Source organism: Myotis yumanensis, unplaced genomic scaffold (genome assembly GCF_028538775.1).
Source record: "Myotis yumanensis isolate MYYU_CA2020_CCGP unplaced genomic scaffold, mMyoYum1.0.hap1 SCAF_2, whole genome shotgun sequence".
In the NCBI taxonomy this organism is placed as follows: domain Eukaryota; kingdom Metazoa; phylum Chordata; class Mammalia; order Chiroptera; family Vespertilionidae; genus Myotis; species Myotis yumanensis.
In genome coordinates this window covers 93306635-93323405 of record NW_027223753.1, presented here as the reverse complement: position 1 = coordinate 93323405, position 16771 = coordinate 93306635, and the positions used below count along the sequence as shown (strand labels likewise).

At 47.2% G+C, this 16771-nt stretch overlaps 1 protein-coding gene, 1 non-coding gene and 1 pseudogene across 6 annotated transcripts in view; 2 read left to right on the top strand and 1 right to left on the bottom strand.

Moving 5' to 3' along the window:
• SLC22A23 (solute carrier family 22 member 23) overlaps window positions 1-16771 on the bottom strand; it is a 181416-nt gene that overhangs the window by 100977 nt on the left and 63668 nt on the right. The gene's annotated exons all lie outside the window — the stretch shown is intronic.
• On the top strand, window positions 2215-2321 carry LOC139004588 (U6 spliceosomal RNA). The gene has a single exon (XR_011470459.1). It is a non-coding gene; the product is annotated as a U6 spliceosomal RNA (small nuclear RNA).
• On the top strand, window positions 15495-16667 carry LOC139001972 (adiponectin receptor protein 1 pseudogene; annotated as a pseudogene).

Here is a 16771-nt window from a genome sequence, read left to right as displayed (position 1 = left end):
AGAACTTAATACACTCAGGGTCACAAAGATATTGCAAAGAAGGGGAATTTCCTTGAAGACGGAGCACTGTGAGGCAAACCTAAAATAAGGTGGTCTTCCAAGAGTTAAATGAGCAAAATCCATTGGAAGAGGATAGCCATCTATAAATGTATTACTGACATACATTTTTGTTAAACAGGCGCTCTGAATTTATTCTTAAATCACTAATTTTAGAAATAATGGAGTATATGCAAAAATTCCCTGGTTTTATTTATATATTTTTAGTAAACAAACCACTCTGGATTGGTTAAAATGTATTTTACAGCCATTTTTTAAGGGTTAGAAATAATTTTTGTTATGGTATCTTTCTATATTTTATGACTTTAATTAAATTTCTGATTTCTGTTCCAAACACTGCAATATGACAATATAAAACATATTTTAGTCATTAAAAAAGAAAAATTCAATTACATTATTTATTTCACACAGAAATATGTTTAATGGCAAAAACAATCTCAAAAGCTATAAGGAGTGAGATTTTAAATGACAACAAGCTACAAAAAAAAAAGGCAGAGAAAAATTAAAAGCAAGCCCCAGAGAAAATGACTTTGTTGGTAGTTGCTTTATCTGCCCTTATTCATCATTTAGCATTTTTAGTACTCCCAGCTTCAAAACAAACCACCCCCTTTCAAAATATTGCTTATACAACTGTGGTTGAGTCTGATTAACTCTCATGATTATATCTGAGCACATTCTGTGTTTTGGAAAAGAATATCAGCTGCTGGTCCTCAGGAAACTAATTGCTTTTCCTCACATTGAGCACAGTTATTCATCCAACTAAACCATTCACTTACCACAGCGGTGGGCACCACTGCGAGCTTTCCTGCCCAGGGATCAGCATGGGCCGGTGGGCGGGTGCCAAAGCCATGACTGTGGGCCGAGATGGGAGTTCCGGGGACAAACTGCTCAGTCCTACTGCACAATCTGTTTCCAGGAGACGTAATTTGCCACTCTTTGTACAGTGTCTGTCTCCAGGGACGGGACTTAAAGCTTCTAATGTGCATATCTGTATTGAGTCCACACTGCTGCTATTAAATATGACAGGATAAGCAATTCTGCAACTGGCCCCTTCCAGTTAATTATCTTCCCTTGTACACATACTCCAGGTCACCACTGGCAAAGACTATTTCTGGTTTAACGGGGCAGAAAGGAGAGATCTAGTATAAATGTCTACCAACTGTCTTTATTTTTATCAAAATATTCCTCTTAGAGAAAAACACATGGCTAGTCTATTTACTTAAATTTGTCTTTAGGCAGTTGGTAATTGGGAATTTAATAGAAGTAAGTTTATTTGGTGCTGTGTGTCTTTCAATTCCATTTCTACAGCATTTGGAAGCCTCTTCCATATCTCATCTTTGAATATTTTATAGCCATATATATTTCTTTGGAAAAATACATTGCATTTGGGGTAATAAAGATTTTATTAAGCAACCATGCCAGTAAGACCAAAGCAGTAAATACTGATGCTGGCTTCAGAACAAAATCATTATTGTGCAATCACTCCAGAGTGGCATCCACTAGTGTGGAGCCAGACCAAAGACTGGACACCCAGCCACCGCCTCCTCCCTCCTCCTTTAACCATTGCTGTGCCTTGATCAAGTGAGGCCAACACCAAATCTGGGTGCAAAGTGAACTCTCCCACTGCTCTCCTCTTAAACCAACTTTCTGAGCCAGGTTGGAGCCTCTACCAACACCGCACCTCCCACCACCCCTTCCACCTCCCTCTGCTCATATCATGTAACTCCCACTTGAGTCGCCATGCATCTCCTTCTATAGAATGTGCCTTCTCATCTCCTGGTCACTAAATACCTCCTGTCTGCAGCCCTCCTTTTCACAGGAAGACGCCCATCTCTCAAAGCTCATGTCCTTCTCGCCTTCTGCTAAATTTCCAGTTACTTTCAGCCACCCATGCCAATCCCTAATTCACTCATCTACACTATAGAGTCTGTTGAATACTGTTCTGGCACAGCTCACCATACAACACTGTCTTGGGTTATTTGAACAAAAACCAATGGGACAAATATTAACCTTGTAGGCCAGCTGGAGAGAGACATGACATATTAGTAGATCATAAGAAAGGAAAAAGTAAAGCCTGGCAGGGGTTCCTAGAGTAAGACTGGCCCTTTAGCTTGGGGGTTGGGGAGATGTGAAGATCTGTAAAGAAAAAAGGCCTTTGTGCTCGCCTGGGCAGCACATGTGCTAAAGGTAGAGGGATGCAGAGAAGATTAGCATGGCCCTCGTGCAAGGATGGCATGCAAAAATGTGATGCATTCCACATTTTCAAAAAGAAAAGAAATGGGGCCTTCTGAGGTCCAATGAGAAACTGGTAGAATTTAGAAATGCAAATGGTGGGCAGAGGACTAAGGCATTTCAGGTGGAAGGAAGGGGACAGTGAAGGCATGCAGAAAGGGCTGGGTGTAGAGTCAAGAGGAGGGAACACAGGAAGGAGAACAACAGCGATAACAGGGAAGAGCTGCTCAGATCTCTCCTCCCCGCGCCCCATGCCTTCCTGGGCCTGCAGTGCGGAGACAGAGTGGGGGCACCCTCTCTCTTCAGTCTGTAGGCAGCAGGAGGGCCAGCACCACCTCTCCTGGCTTGAGTCCTGTCCCCTCCAGTGCAGCCACAAGAGGTGAGACTGTTATGTTTCTGAAAGTGGGCTACGGCGAACGCCACTCAGCAGCAGTTGCAGAGCATCTGTGCCGCACTCAAGGCCCCGAGAATAGTGCTGGCAAAGGGAGAGGCTGGGCAGGGAGCAGGCAGGAGACTGCTGACGCAGCCGACGGGATCTGAGGGCAGCAGGGCAGTGGCCCTGGCAGCAGGCACTTCTGCTTCCCCTCGGAGACTCCGCTCCTTCTCGAGCACATCAAGTCCTCTCCACGGCCCCGCGGCCCCCGTAAGAACAGGACACACATAGTTTTGCCCGACTGAAGACACTGCTGTTAGGCAACTGCTGTGAGTGGTTCCACCCAGACCAGGACACACACAGGATGTCTGAGGTATGTGAAGGGCTGGGCAATGTCGTTATGGAACCTGTTTACATGGAAACTGGCAACAACAGCACATACCTAACCCACTTGTGACTAATTCCTACATGTCCTCAAGTCCTCCTGTAACATTCAGTGTTGCCAACGCCCCGGAGACTTTGTCCTTCTTGCTCAGCTGACCTAGGATCCTTTGCCCCTCTTGCTGAGCCTACATCTGTCAGGCGGGTGTGCTGGGAGGCCAGAGGTCAACGTGGCCACAAGCCCAGGAAGCACGGGCGGCGAGAACCTGGGTGGTCCTCCCAGCGTGTAGGAGCACTTCCTCCTGCAAGACTAGGGATATTTAAACAAAAGTTTTACACAGAGATCATCACTGCCATTACCACTCAGACAATAAGCTTTAATTTCCCTTGAAAAGCAATCATTTCCTTTTCTTTTTGAATATTCCTGGACAACTTTGAGCTCCTTTCACTCTCTGAGGGGCATTAGACTGCATTTCAGGAGGTCTGAGTTCACTCGAGTTCAGACACCATCTCTGTCGTAGCTGCGTCTTTTAACCTGTCCCAGCATCAGATTTTAACATGAAGGATGAGCTGGACTGAGTTCTGGGGGCTAAGGTGCAGCTCAAGCAAACCCCGTCTCACAGGACAGCCTGGTGGGCCCTTCCCCGCCAGCCTGCCCGTCGGCCCGGAGTTCTCCACGACCGAAGTCTGAGGCCTTCCTGAGCCCTGTAGGCTCTCTCCTCTCCCTGGCCTGCCTGCCAGGCAAGTTCCACATGGCTGAGGGCAGGCTGGAGCAGAAACTGAAAACATGCTTCTCTACCAAAGGGGCTTAGGCATCTTCTCCCCCCAGATGTGCTCTTTCTTTGTGGCAAAAGTCTTATCACTTACTAGATTAAAAGCTCTAGGGAAAGGCCCACCTTTTAAATGATCATTTATAAACTGTAAATATCACCAAATCCTCCCTAAGAATGTTCAGGGTGTGCTTCTCCCTGTCAAGAATGAAATTTTTATCTCATGCTATTGGTTGCTGTCAGAATATGTGCAGCAAATTCAAGGTGCTGCACCAGGGCACAGGGTGGGAGAGGGGAGGATAGACCGCATTCCACTTGGTTTTGAAAATTTCAGCTTATGAAAAAGAGAAAGGTAAACATACCTTGTGGGGGTTAGAATGCTGACTCTTTTTTCCTTCCCCCAATATTAAATTTCTCCCACTAACTCCCTACTCTTTATCACCTGGAACACAAGCTGAAAACCTAAACCTGTGGAGTTTGTACTTAAGACAGAAACTTCTGCAATTCACACTGAGGTCACACAGCCAGGTGGCCTCGGATTACTGACGGCCACTCAGCAAGCCTCCCTCAGGTCCCAGCAGGCGTGTTTCAAGGGGCTCCTGCAGTTTCGTTCATTAGGGATGAATGATGTGCAGACATTTCCCCCAGCGTCAGAGATTTCCGAACAGGATCACTTTAAACCTTTGAAGAGAAAATGTGAGTACGTGTATGCATATGCCTGTGTGCAAGCAAGACAAAGAGAGAAATATAAAGTACATGATGAGGGATAAGGGGAGAGAGGGTGAAAGGTGCAGGGATCCTACATGGTAACAGAAAGCAGGCTCTGGGACAGCCGTGTGGTATGTGGACACTACGCTAACACACAGGGCCAATGGGGTGCATGGTTTGCACAAACTCAATGAGTTGAGCAGGTCTGGGAAATGTTTAGATGAAAGTTGTAAACACCAGGAGTCGGTTGGGCAAACAGAAATGGTATTTTTGAACACAACATCTACACTAACCTATCCTGTAATATAGTTGGGTAAGATGTTAATAAAATATTCCTGCAAGGGACTATTTCAAACCACAATCATAAGGCATTGGTAAGAAGTCTATCCGAGGGAGTAACTGATTCAGATGTGTCAGTTAGTATTTATATACATTTGTGTCCCCTAACAATGGCCTGCCAATGAAACAAGCATTTCCTGACATTATCATGAAACCAGACATTCTGGGAGATTTATCAATATGTACAATCAAGTCCCATGGAACTGGACTCTATTTTTGGAACTTCTTATTTACTCTACATAAAACTCTATACACCAAAGTCAACACTAACATTCTTTCATGCCAATCCTAACTCATGTAAAGTTGTTTTTAAAATGTGTACAGCCTGTTTGCCAGGACAGAAAACTGGTGGGTTTGTGGATTAGTCGTGGGCTATGCCATGCTGTAGTAACAAACAAGTCTTAGCAATTTCAGAGCTTTAAACATCCAAGTTTATTTCCTGCTCAAACGATCTGCCCCCTGAGGCTGGTCGGGGGGCTCTTCCATCACTGTCACTTGGGATGCAGGCTGAAAGAGTGGCCGCCCTCTTCAACATTGCTGGTTGGTGTGTTAGAAGCCTAGAGGGTCTCTCATAGGTAAATGAACTACATCATTTCTGCTCTTGGTTCATTGGCTAGAACTAGACACATGGAACTGCCCAATCTCAAGGGAAATAGTGGCAAAAGGCACCGATGACTTCCATACTTTTTTTGTTGTTGTTAATCCTCACCTGAAGATATTTTTTCCATTGATATTGGGCTGTATTTTTTTGTTTTGTTTTTTAGAGAGAGAGAGTGGAAGAGAGGGAGAGAGAGAGAGAAACATCGATATGAGAGAGACACATCAATTGGTTGCCTCCTGCACGCATCCTGACGGGGGCCAAGGATTGAACCTGCAACTAAGGTACAGACCTTGATAGGGAATCAAAGCCTCCACCCTTTGGTGTGCAGGCCGATGCTCTAACCACTGAGCAATCGGCCAAGGCAACTTCCACACTTTGTTGAGTTTTCAAAATGTTTCAAATGCACATCATATGTGACATGATCTCCTGGATACTTTGTGTCCTCAGAGAAATAGCTGATGTGTCTAGACCACCTTTGTGTCTCCTTCATAAGATTCTTAATACCATCACTGGGACAAACTAAAGTCCCCCTGTGGCCCAACATCGTTGGGAGGTAAAAACAGAACCCTAACTTAGCAACGTCTGCCTGGCCACTGACCCCGGTGCCAGCATCACAGTGGAGTCTCAGCTCTCTGCAATTTTATCCCCTTATTTTTCTCTCAGGGACCTTTCACTGAGGCAGCTTTATTCTATTCTACCACAGGTTGGGCATGATCAACGACAGGAGAGCAGAACAGAGCTGAGCGCGTCACTTTGTGGCGAGGGCTTCAGGACCACCCCTCAGCACTGATGTGACAGTGGCCCAATTGGAAGCATGGGTAGCAACACCACGTGAAGCCCTGTCGTGGTGAAGGGCAGGAACTCGCCAGCCAGACACACTGTCTCAATCTTAGTCCTATCACCAGCAAAGGGAACCTGGACAGGTGGCCTTCTTGTGGGAGGGGGACAGAAATAGCACCTTCCGTCCAGGGCCACTGTGCGGATGGAAGGAGGAGCCCAGAGCTCAGTAAGCACAGGTGTTTGTTTCTTCCTGTTCTTTTTCTTATCCCCATCATCTCCACCTCCCTTAAGCAGCATCTTTCAAACTAATTTGCTACCACAAGGAACAAGTCACTTTCCTCACAATAACCCTGTGAGGTGGGTATAACATCCCCGCTAATTAACGAAAACACCGAGATGTCTCAGATCCACAGCTGCTGCCTGGGCCGCACTCCCGCACAGCGCTCTCCCTGGTCTGTGATGCCGTGGATATGGGCCCCTTTAATGTAGGGAAGTGACCCCATCAAGGTCATCTCTCACGTGTACCAGAACTCTCCGAAGAAGCTGTTCTGCTCAATCTGACAAACACGAGACAGCGTTTTCTCTACCAGAATATTCTCAGTATGCTTGATGGAGTGGAGGCACCAACTCCCAGTTCTGTGCACAAGAGCCAGCCAGACTCAAGCCTCAGGTGTTGGAGGGGAATCGGGAAGAAAGGGTGGGGATGAAGACAGTGAGAGGGACTACCCCAGCCTGCAACTCAGATGCTGTAGTATTTTATTCCTGGCTTTGTCACATAGCCTGTACATACCACATGCTGACAGGTAAGGAGCATTTTGGTCCTCATCTGATGCACTTTGCTACCTTTCCACCTTGACTAGAGTCACATTATTATTATTACTATTGTTATTATTATTTTAATCTTCACCTGAGAATAGAAAGGACTGAGGGTGGGGGGGGGGAGGGGGGGAGAGAAATATCGATGTGAGAGAGACACATTGATTGGTTGCCTCCTGCACGCACCCTTGGGCAAAGGAACGAATGTGCAACCCAGGTATGTGCCCTTGACTGGGAATCAAGCCCATGACCTTCGGTGCACGGGCTGATGCTCTAACCGAGCGAGCACACAGGCCAGGGCTAGGGCCATATTGTTTGCCTGTGGCCTTATAAGGTACCACAAGCCCACTCTGACCTTGTGTGTAGTAGATGGGAAGGGTCCCCAGAAGCACAGGTGTGACCCAGGCTTCCTCTCACTGATCCAGTAGCAGCACTGATTCCCTCCCAACCAGGGAAGTTCTCTTGAGCAGAGGGTGGTGAACTATAGCCTCTGGACCAAATTCAACCTGATGCCTGTTTTTGTAAATAAAGCTTTACTAGAACACTCATTTGTTTACCTATTATCTATGGCTGCTTTCATGCTACACTGGCAGAAATGAGTTCTGAGAGAAACCAAATGGCCCACAAAACTCCAAATACTTACCACCTGGCCCTTTCCAGAAAGTCTGCTGAGCCCTGGCCTGGGGGACTGTGGCAAGGGGAGGCGTGGGAAGGAAAGAGCTTTGGCCAAACAAGAACGTCACTGCTGCCAATTCCCATCCAAAGGCAGACCCTCAGGCCAAAGGGCGCATGTCTTATTTAACAAATATCTTCTTACACTTGGACATAACAAGTGAGATAAACACAATCTCTGCCCTTTGGGAGTTTACAATCCTGTGTTGAACTGCCCTGGCCAGGTAGCTCAGTTGGTTAGAGCATCGTCCCGATATGCCAAGTTGCTGGTTCGATTTCCAGTCAAGGCACATAGAAGAATCAACCAATGAATGCATAAATAAGTGGAACAGCAAAGTGATGTTTTTTCTCTCTCTCTCTTCCTCTCTCTCCCTTCCTCTCTGTCTCTCAAATCAATTAAGAAACAAAATAAAATTGTGTGTTGGGGTAAAAATGGGGGCATAAGAGAAAGAGAAAGAATAGAGATATGTAAAAATTCAAGTACAGGACAAATCACAGTGATACTTTCACACAGCAGTGAAACAAGTGAATTACAGCCATAAAGGTCAACACAGATGTGCCTCAGGAATAATGCTAAGTAAAAAAAAACAAATGCAGAAGAACACTGTTGTATGATTCCACTCACTAAAAGTTCAAAAACATGCAAAATTAAGTGATATGTTGTTTATGAATACTCACAGATGAGGCAAAATTACAAAGAAAAGCAAGGGACGGAGTAACACAAGAGCCAGGCTCGTGGTGAACGGGAGGGCAGGAGTGAGAGGGGTGGAGAAGAGGCCCCAGGGCACGTCAAATGTAACGGTCGTGTCCTTCCTCTAAAGCTGGGTGGTGGGCACACACAAGGGCGTGGTGCCAGATCCTTCATATCCGACATATTCTATTAGTATTTTTATGTTTACTCAATATTTAATCAAAGTAAAGCTTGCAACTAGAATGGACATGCTGAGTGCTATGCTTCTGTAACAGGACAGGAGAGAGTGCTGTGGGCACCAGGGGAGGGCCGCTCACTCGGAGAAAATCCCGGGGAAGAATGGCACATATGCCCCATGAGGACTTGATGAGCAAATTCCACCCCGAGAAAAAGTCACAGAGGAGTGGTCTAGCAAAGAAGAGCCTGTGCAGAGCTGAGAGGCGCAGCAGATTACAGGATTTCTGAGGGACTGAAACCGGCAAGTGAGGTGGAGAGCAGGGAAAGCAGGGCTGCAGGGTCCTCTGGCCACAGTGAATGACCCTCTGCTCTCACAGCACCGTGAGCCTCTGGAAGACGGAGGCCATGGGATAAAGGGGCACTATCAGAGGTGCCTTTGAAGACAGTTCTTCTTGCTGCAGCAACATCAGTTTGCTCTGCGATCCTAAAGTCCCCCCAGGTTCTGCTGGGGTGAGAATACTGCCAGTAACTATGTATGCACCATCAGCATTTCAACAAACAACATCCAGAAGGTGTCAGGCCAAGATGACAACCCTCCATTAACACAGCGGCTGCTTCCCGACTCCTGGCTGCCATGAGCAAGAACACCACAGTGCTGTGTAAATACATTTACTGTACGTTGAACTAACTATTTGTGCATTGGCAGAGCTTACAATGGGAAAGACATTCCACGGCAAATCCGCAAAGCAGACATTCCTTCTCTAAAATAAAGAATCTCCCACCATTTGTCAACTTTATGGTACTAGCTTTTACTCCATCAGACTCATTTTAAACACTCTCTGTAAAACGATTCTTACAAATATAGTCTTTAAAAATATAGATCAGTGAAAACTATGAATGTTAGGAATACTTTAAAACCAGTTAGAAACACATTTCTCTGGCAGCAAGAACAAGCGCGGATACATGTGCTGTAAAGAAAAGCGTGAAAGCAGCACTGCTGTTTGGTTTCGTCGTCACACCACCTGGTTCAAGTTTATACCTTCATTACTATAAGGATGACCATATTTTTTTTTATCTCCTGCTACTTCTATTTGAAAAAAAGTCAACATATGCTTTTATTTATTAATGCTTGCAATAAGTTCTACCAAATCTCTAAAAATGGTCTCCAAGGAATATAGCAAAAGTCCTCAAAACTATATAATCCAGGAACTCCAATTGGGAGTACAGACCTAAAAGAACTGAAAGCAGGGTCCCAAACAGATACTTGCACAGCCAAGTTCAGAGTAGCATTACTCACAGTAGACAAAAGGCGGACGCCACCTGAGTGTCCACCCCCGGGTGAATGGATACACACAATGTTGTGTATATATACTGCGGAAGATGATTCAACCTTAAAAAGGAAAGACATTCTGACCCATGCTACCGCATGGACAAACCCTAAAGACACTCTGCTCAGTGAACTAAGACAGTCACGAAAGGACAAATACTAGATTATTCCACATATATGAGGTTCCCAGAGGAGAAAAATTCAGAGATAGAAAGTGGAAGAGTGGTTGTCAGTACCTGGAGGATAGGGTTTAACAGGGATAGTTTCAGTTTTGCAAGATGAAAAACTGAGATGGATGGTGGTGATGGTTACACAACAATGTGAAGGTATTTAATGCCACAGTGTCTCAAACTGTACACTTAAAAATGGCTAAATTGGTAAATTTCACATCATGTATATTTGGTCACAATAAAAGAAAAAATTCCAAAGCATGGATGTCTGAACTGAACCACACAACGGCTGCGTTTATTACAGGCTAGACTTGTCCCTCACTGATGGACCTATCAGCTTGGTGCCCTGAAAGGCTGAGGGCTTCTTGTGGAAATCCTCTGAGGTCGCGGCAAGTGCGTTACCAGGGGTCAGGACTTCCCACGCACTCATCACAGCACCCAACCCATGTGCTGCTACTGGCCCACATGAAAAAACAAAAGCCTCTGTCAAGACAAAACATTCCTCAGAGGACACTTGGCTGCCAGGAGAGGTGCATTACAGCTGGGATGTTGTGAGAGCAAATGGCACCCAGTTTTTTTCAGCTCTTCTTCTCTAAAGCACATGCACAGAATAGCCCACCAGGCTACCAAGATACTGCAACAGGTGCCCGCTCCGAGTTCAAGCAGGATGCTGCCAAATTAAATGCATCGCACTGAATGGTGCAGCTCTCAAGTTCCACATTAAATAGCAGTCCCTGCCAGACACGGAGAAGAGATTTTAACAGGCTTTTAAAAACACACCTTTCACACTCCTCGGTCTTTAATTACCCGGCCTGGTGGATTTATTAACTGACCCAGCTCCATATTAGCTAAAGACATGACCCCACCCAGGCCCTGAAAACAGCCATTAGGAGTCCAGAGCCCGTCCCAGGAAAGGTGAGAGAGAGGCCGAGCAGCACTGCAGGAGGCAGACAAACCTCAGAGGTGAAGAGAGAGGCGAAGAGAGAAATTCACTTGTTCCACAAAAACCGCAAGCAGAGCTACATCTGTGAAACCTGTAAGTGGCACTGGGACCTCGCTTCCCGCTCCTTCTCCTCAGAAGGGAGCCTGTTTGGAAATAAAGCAGACGCGGGAGGCTCCTGATTCCAAGACGGCCTTGTTCCTAGGGCCACAGAGGAGACTGGCACCACTGGGTGACAGCCGTCCCATAGGTGGGGGGCTCTGAAGGCCCTTGTTCCTCAGCAGCCGTGCCGAGCATGTTGACAGCCCAGCTCAGAGCGGCTTTGAGGGCCAAGCCTTTCGTTCTGCAGATGAAGGAAGTGAGTCTGCCTGCCTGTTCCAGCAATCCCACTTCGGGGTATGTATTCACAAAAATGAAGGCAGGGTCTTAAAGAGATACCTGTACTAAAGAGATAGTTATTCCCCATGTTCACAATAGCCAGAAGGTGGAAGCAACCCAAGTGTGCATGCACAGATAAATGGATAAACAAAATATGGTCTATGCATACAATGGAATAGTATTCAGTCTTAAAAAGGGAATTTTGACACATGCTACATGAGCGAACCTGGAGGACATCATGCTCAGTGAAATAAGCCAGTCACAAAAGGAAAATATTCTGTGATTCCCTTTATATGAGGTCCCTGGAGTAGTGAGATTCAGAGACAGAAAGTAGATGGCGGTTGTGGGCCTGGGGAGGGAATGGGGAGCTTGTGTTTAATGGGCACAGACTTTCACCTGTGGATGGAAGGTGGTAGTGATTGCACAACAGTGTCTATGTACTTAACACAACCAAGCTATACATGTAGGAATGGTTCAGATGGTAAATTTTATATTATGTCTTTTATCACAATTAAAAAGTTTTAAGTGAATGCAGAAAATGAGTGTGAGAAGAGAAAGTGGCTAGTGAATTCTGAGTGAGCAGCCAGGGAAGGGCTCTCAGGAGGGAAGGACGGAGGGGGATGGGCTCAATGTCTGTAGGGATTTCTCTGGACTTTTCCTGCTGCTCTCTGACCGCCCCACATCTCCACCTTTGCAGGCGGTGTTCCTGCATCACCGCCCCTCCCACCTCAGGAAGATCTGAGCTGGGCGGGGGTGGAGTTCAGCTTGGTTATCTTGCCTGGAGCCTGTGCAGGAGGAAGTACAGGGAAAGGCTGTCCTTCCTGAGCGAAGGCATCAGAGCAGACCTGTGAGGAGCAGGCACTGGGGGTGATGGATCTGCACTTGCATTTCAAGCTGTTGCCAAGTGCTTGAAACCCACCCGCTTAATGCTATATAAGCATGTGGAGAACTGCCTTGCTGGAACCAGCTTCAAAGATTTGGCTCCAGAAGAAACCAAGATGGTGGCATAGGTAAACACCGTAAATTGCTGCCTTGCACAACCACTTCAAAAATACAACTAAAAGACAAAACAGACATCATCCAGAACCACAGGAAGGCTGGCTGAGTGGAAATTCTACAACTAGAAGGAAAGAGAAAAGTACACTGAGACTCAGAGGAGGTGTGGAAGTAAAGTGCAGAGGTATGGAAGTGCACATGGAAAGGACTGGCAACTGAGGACATGGTTGTCTTTTTCAGTCTGGAGGGAGTCTCAAGCTTCCGACTGCTCTGAACTCCAGTTCCGGGCGAGTCTCTGGGGACCCAGACTCATAGGGGGAGAAACTGGACTGTCTGGCATTGGTTGGAACTCGAGGGCGGCTTTCTCTCAGAGGTGCTTGCAGCGATTATCGGGTGACACTGAGACGCGGGGCCTCTTAGGATAGGACTGAGGAGCAGCCATAGCTGCTTGCTCCACCCTGTTGATCCCCTGAGACCCCGCCCCACCCAAGCTGCGCGCAGAGGCTTTTGCATATGAAAGGCCTGGCCCTTTGCAATCTGAAAATTACCTAACAAACTGCAGCTGGGTTAGAGAGACCCAGAACTTCCAAAAGGAGGCCCAAGGCCCCACAGCAGCTTGCATTGCTTCACAGCTGGGGCTAATCTGGGCACCTACAAACCCCAAACAAAGAAGAGGAATCTGCAGATCTCTCCGTAGCTCCTGCTGGGTAGCCTCAGGCAGAGGCTAAATTAGCACCTCCTTAGAGATCCAAGAGCCAGTGTACCCAGTGGTCAGAGTGGGACCATCCAGATTACAGCTCCTCAGATCCATAAGGGACACACTCAGAGGACAGACTCAGTGAGCACCAAAGCCCCACTAAAGCAAGTCTTGCCCCAGAAGGGTGTCTCCAGCACAGAAGTTCTCCCACTGCAGACACAGCTGATTCTCACAGCCAATTGGCCTGGAGGTCAATTGCTCTCAGTGATACCTACAACAATCAAGGCTTAACTACAACAAGACTGTGCACAAAGCCCACAAAGGGGTGCACCAAGAGTGTCCACCTCAGGTAATTGGGGAGGCTGAGCCACTGGGCCCTATAGGACACCTAGCACAGAAAGCCACTCTATCAACACAGGGAAGCAGCCAAAATGCGGAGACTAAGAAACAGGTCACAAATGACAGAAATGGAGGACAGCAAACTACTGGATATAGAGTTCAAAATCACACTTATAAGGTTTTTCAAGAATTTTCTAGAAACTGCCGATAAATTTAGTGAGACCCTCAAGAAATCTAGTGAGACCCTCAAGGTTATGAAAAAGGACCAACTAGAAATTAAGCATACACTGACCGAAATAAAGACTATTATACAGAGTTCCAACAGCAGACTAGAGGATCGCAAGAATCAAGTCAAAGATTTGAAATACGAAGAAGCAAAAAACACCCAACCGGAAAAACAAAAAGAAAAAAGAATCCAAAAATAAGAAGATAGTGTAAGGAGCCTCTGGGACAACTTCAAGCGTACCAACATCCAAATTATGGGGGTGCCAGAAGAAGAGAGAGAGCAAGATATTGAAAACCTATTTGAAGAAATAATGACAGAAAACTTCCCCTACCTGGTGAGAGAAATAGACTTCCAAGTCCAGGAAGTGCAGAGAACCCCAAACAAAAGGAATCCAAAGAGGACCACACCAAGACACATCATAATTAAAATGCCAAGAGCAAATGACAAAGAGAGAATCTTAAAAGCAGAAAGAGAAAAACAGTCAGTTACCTACAAGGGAGTACCCATACGACTGTCAGGTGATTTCTCAACAGAAACTATGCAGGCCAGAAGGGAGTGGCAAGAAATATTCAAAGTGATGAATAGCAAGGACCTACAACCAAGATTACTCTACCAAGCAAAGCTATCATTTAGAATTGAAGGTCAGATAAAGAGCTTCACAGATAAAGAAAAAGCTAAAGGAGTTCATCACCACTAAACCAGTATTATATGAAATGCTGAAAGGTATCCTTTAAGAATAGGAAGAAGAAGAAAAAGGTAAAGATACAAATTATGAACAAATACACATCAATCAACAAGTTAATCTAAAAATCAAGTGAATAAATAATCTGATGAACAGAATAAACTGGTGAATATAATAGAATCAGGGGCATAGAAAGGGAGTGGACTGACTATTCTGGGGGGGCGGGGAAGGGGTGTGGGGGATGCGGGAAGAGACTGGACAAAAATCGTACACCTATGGATGAGGACAGTGGGGGTGGGGGGTAAGGGCAGAGGGTAGGGTGGGAACCGGATGGAGGGTAGCTATGGGGGAAAAAAAGAGGAACAACTGTAATAATCTGAAAAATAAGGATTTAATTTAAAAAAATAATAAATACATAAATAAATAAAACCCAAAGATTTGGCCCCACTGTTTGCCTTTTTCCATCGATTTTTAGAGACTGGAAAGGAGGGAAGGACGGAGGGAGAGAGTGGAAGTGACAGAATTCTGCATTTCAGAAAAGAACCAGCTTGGAAGGAAACGAGCAGGCTACTCCTGCCGTGGCATGACCAGGGCAGCTGCCACCATCTGTCCGGCGGCTCATCTGGAGCAGCCACCAGCTGTGCGCCCTGGTCAGGCATAAGGGAACGGCCTTTTTTCACATCTCCGCGGCCTAAACTAAACCTCGTATCCAATGTCGCTGAGGAAGAAATGCAGGATTGTCGAGAAAACTCACACAGCTATCTCAAGGCATTGGCCTCCAATTACAGAACTCACTTGTAGACTTTTAAAGGGCCCCCTGCATAAGAATGCAGAGACAGGGGCCGGGAGCCACTGCACGGAAGTGACGTCAGCCCAGCGCGTCAGCCCAGCGCTGGGCCCCCTTCCCACGCGGGAAGCGGAGGTGGCGTCAGCACTGGGCCCCCTTCAGGCGTGAGGCGCATAAAGATCAGGTCGCTGGGGGGCAGGCTGCCTGCAGCACTGAGGGATGTCGCATGGGGTTCGCAGCCCCAGCTGAGCCCAACGCCCCTGTGTCTGCCGTCACAGGGAGATCTCTGCCCCTTGGGGCGGAGACACCCAGCCCCTCCCCAAGCTGAAGCTGCAGGTGTTGAGGTACCAGCTAGATGCCTTCTCACAAAGGACCGGTGGTGGCACAGGGCAGCGGGGCTCCTGCCAGTAACAGGGAGACTGACACGGTGGAGCTGGCCGAACTGGGACCCCTGCTAGAAGAGAAGGGCAAACCGGGAATCGCTGTCCCAGCCAAAGCTGAAGCAGAGGAAGCCAGCCCAGTGCCCCAGGAGGAGGAGGAAGAAGAAAGGGAGAAGGAGGAGGAGGAGGAGGAAGAGGAGGAAGAGGAGATGAGGGTCCTGACACTTCCCCTGCAAGCATACCGTGCCATGGAGAAGATGGAGGAGTTTGTGTATAAGGTCTGGGAGGGCCGCTGGAGGGTCATCCCATACAGTGTGCTCCCTGACTGGCTGAAGGACAACGATTACCTGCTCCACGGCCACAGGCCGCCCATGCCCTCCTTCCGGGCCTGTTTCAGGAGCATCTTCCGCATCCACACAGAGACTGGCAATATCTGGACCCATCTGCTTGGATTTGTGCTGTTTCTGTTTCTGGGAATCTTGACCCTGCTGAGGCCAAACATGTACTTCATGGCCCCCCTGCAGGAGAAGGTGGTGTTTGGGATGTTCTTCCTGAGCACGGTGCTCTGCCTCAGCTTCTCCTGGCTCTTTCACACCGTCTACTGTCACTCAGAGAAAGTCTCTCAGACTTTTTCCAAACTGGATTACTCAGGGATTGCCATACTGATTATGGGGAGCTTTGTCCCCTGGCTGTATTACTCCTTCTACTGCTCCCCACAGTCACGGCTCATCTACCTCTCCATCATCTGTGTCCTGGGCATTTCCGCCATCATTGTGGCACAGTGGGACCGGTTTGCCATGCCTCAACACCGGCAGACAAGAGCAGGGGTGTTCCTGGGCCTGGGCCTGAGTGGCGTTGTGCCTACCATGCACTTTACGATCTCTGAGGGCTTTGTCAAGGCCACCACCGTGGGCCAGATGGGCTGGTTCTTCCTCATGGCCGTGATGTACATCACCGGGGCTGGCCTCTTTGCTGCTCGAATTCCTGAGCGCTTCTGTCCTGGAAAGTTTGACATATGGTTCCAGTCACATCAGATTTTTCACGTCCTGGTGGTGGCAGCAGCCTTTGTCCACTTCTACGGGGTCTTCAACCTTCAGGAATTCCGCTACAGCCTGAAAGGCAGCTGTACTGATGACTCTCTTCTCTGAGCCTCCACCCCCCGCCCCCCCAAGGCTGGAGGGTAACTTCCCAAGTGCTTTAAAAAATAACTTCTTTGCTGAAGTGAAAGGAAGAGTCTGAGTTGTCTGTTTCT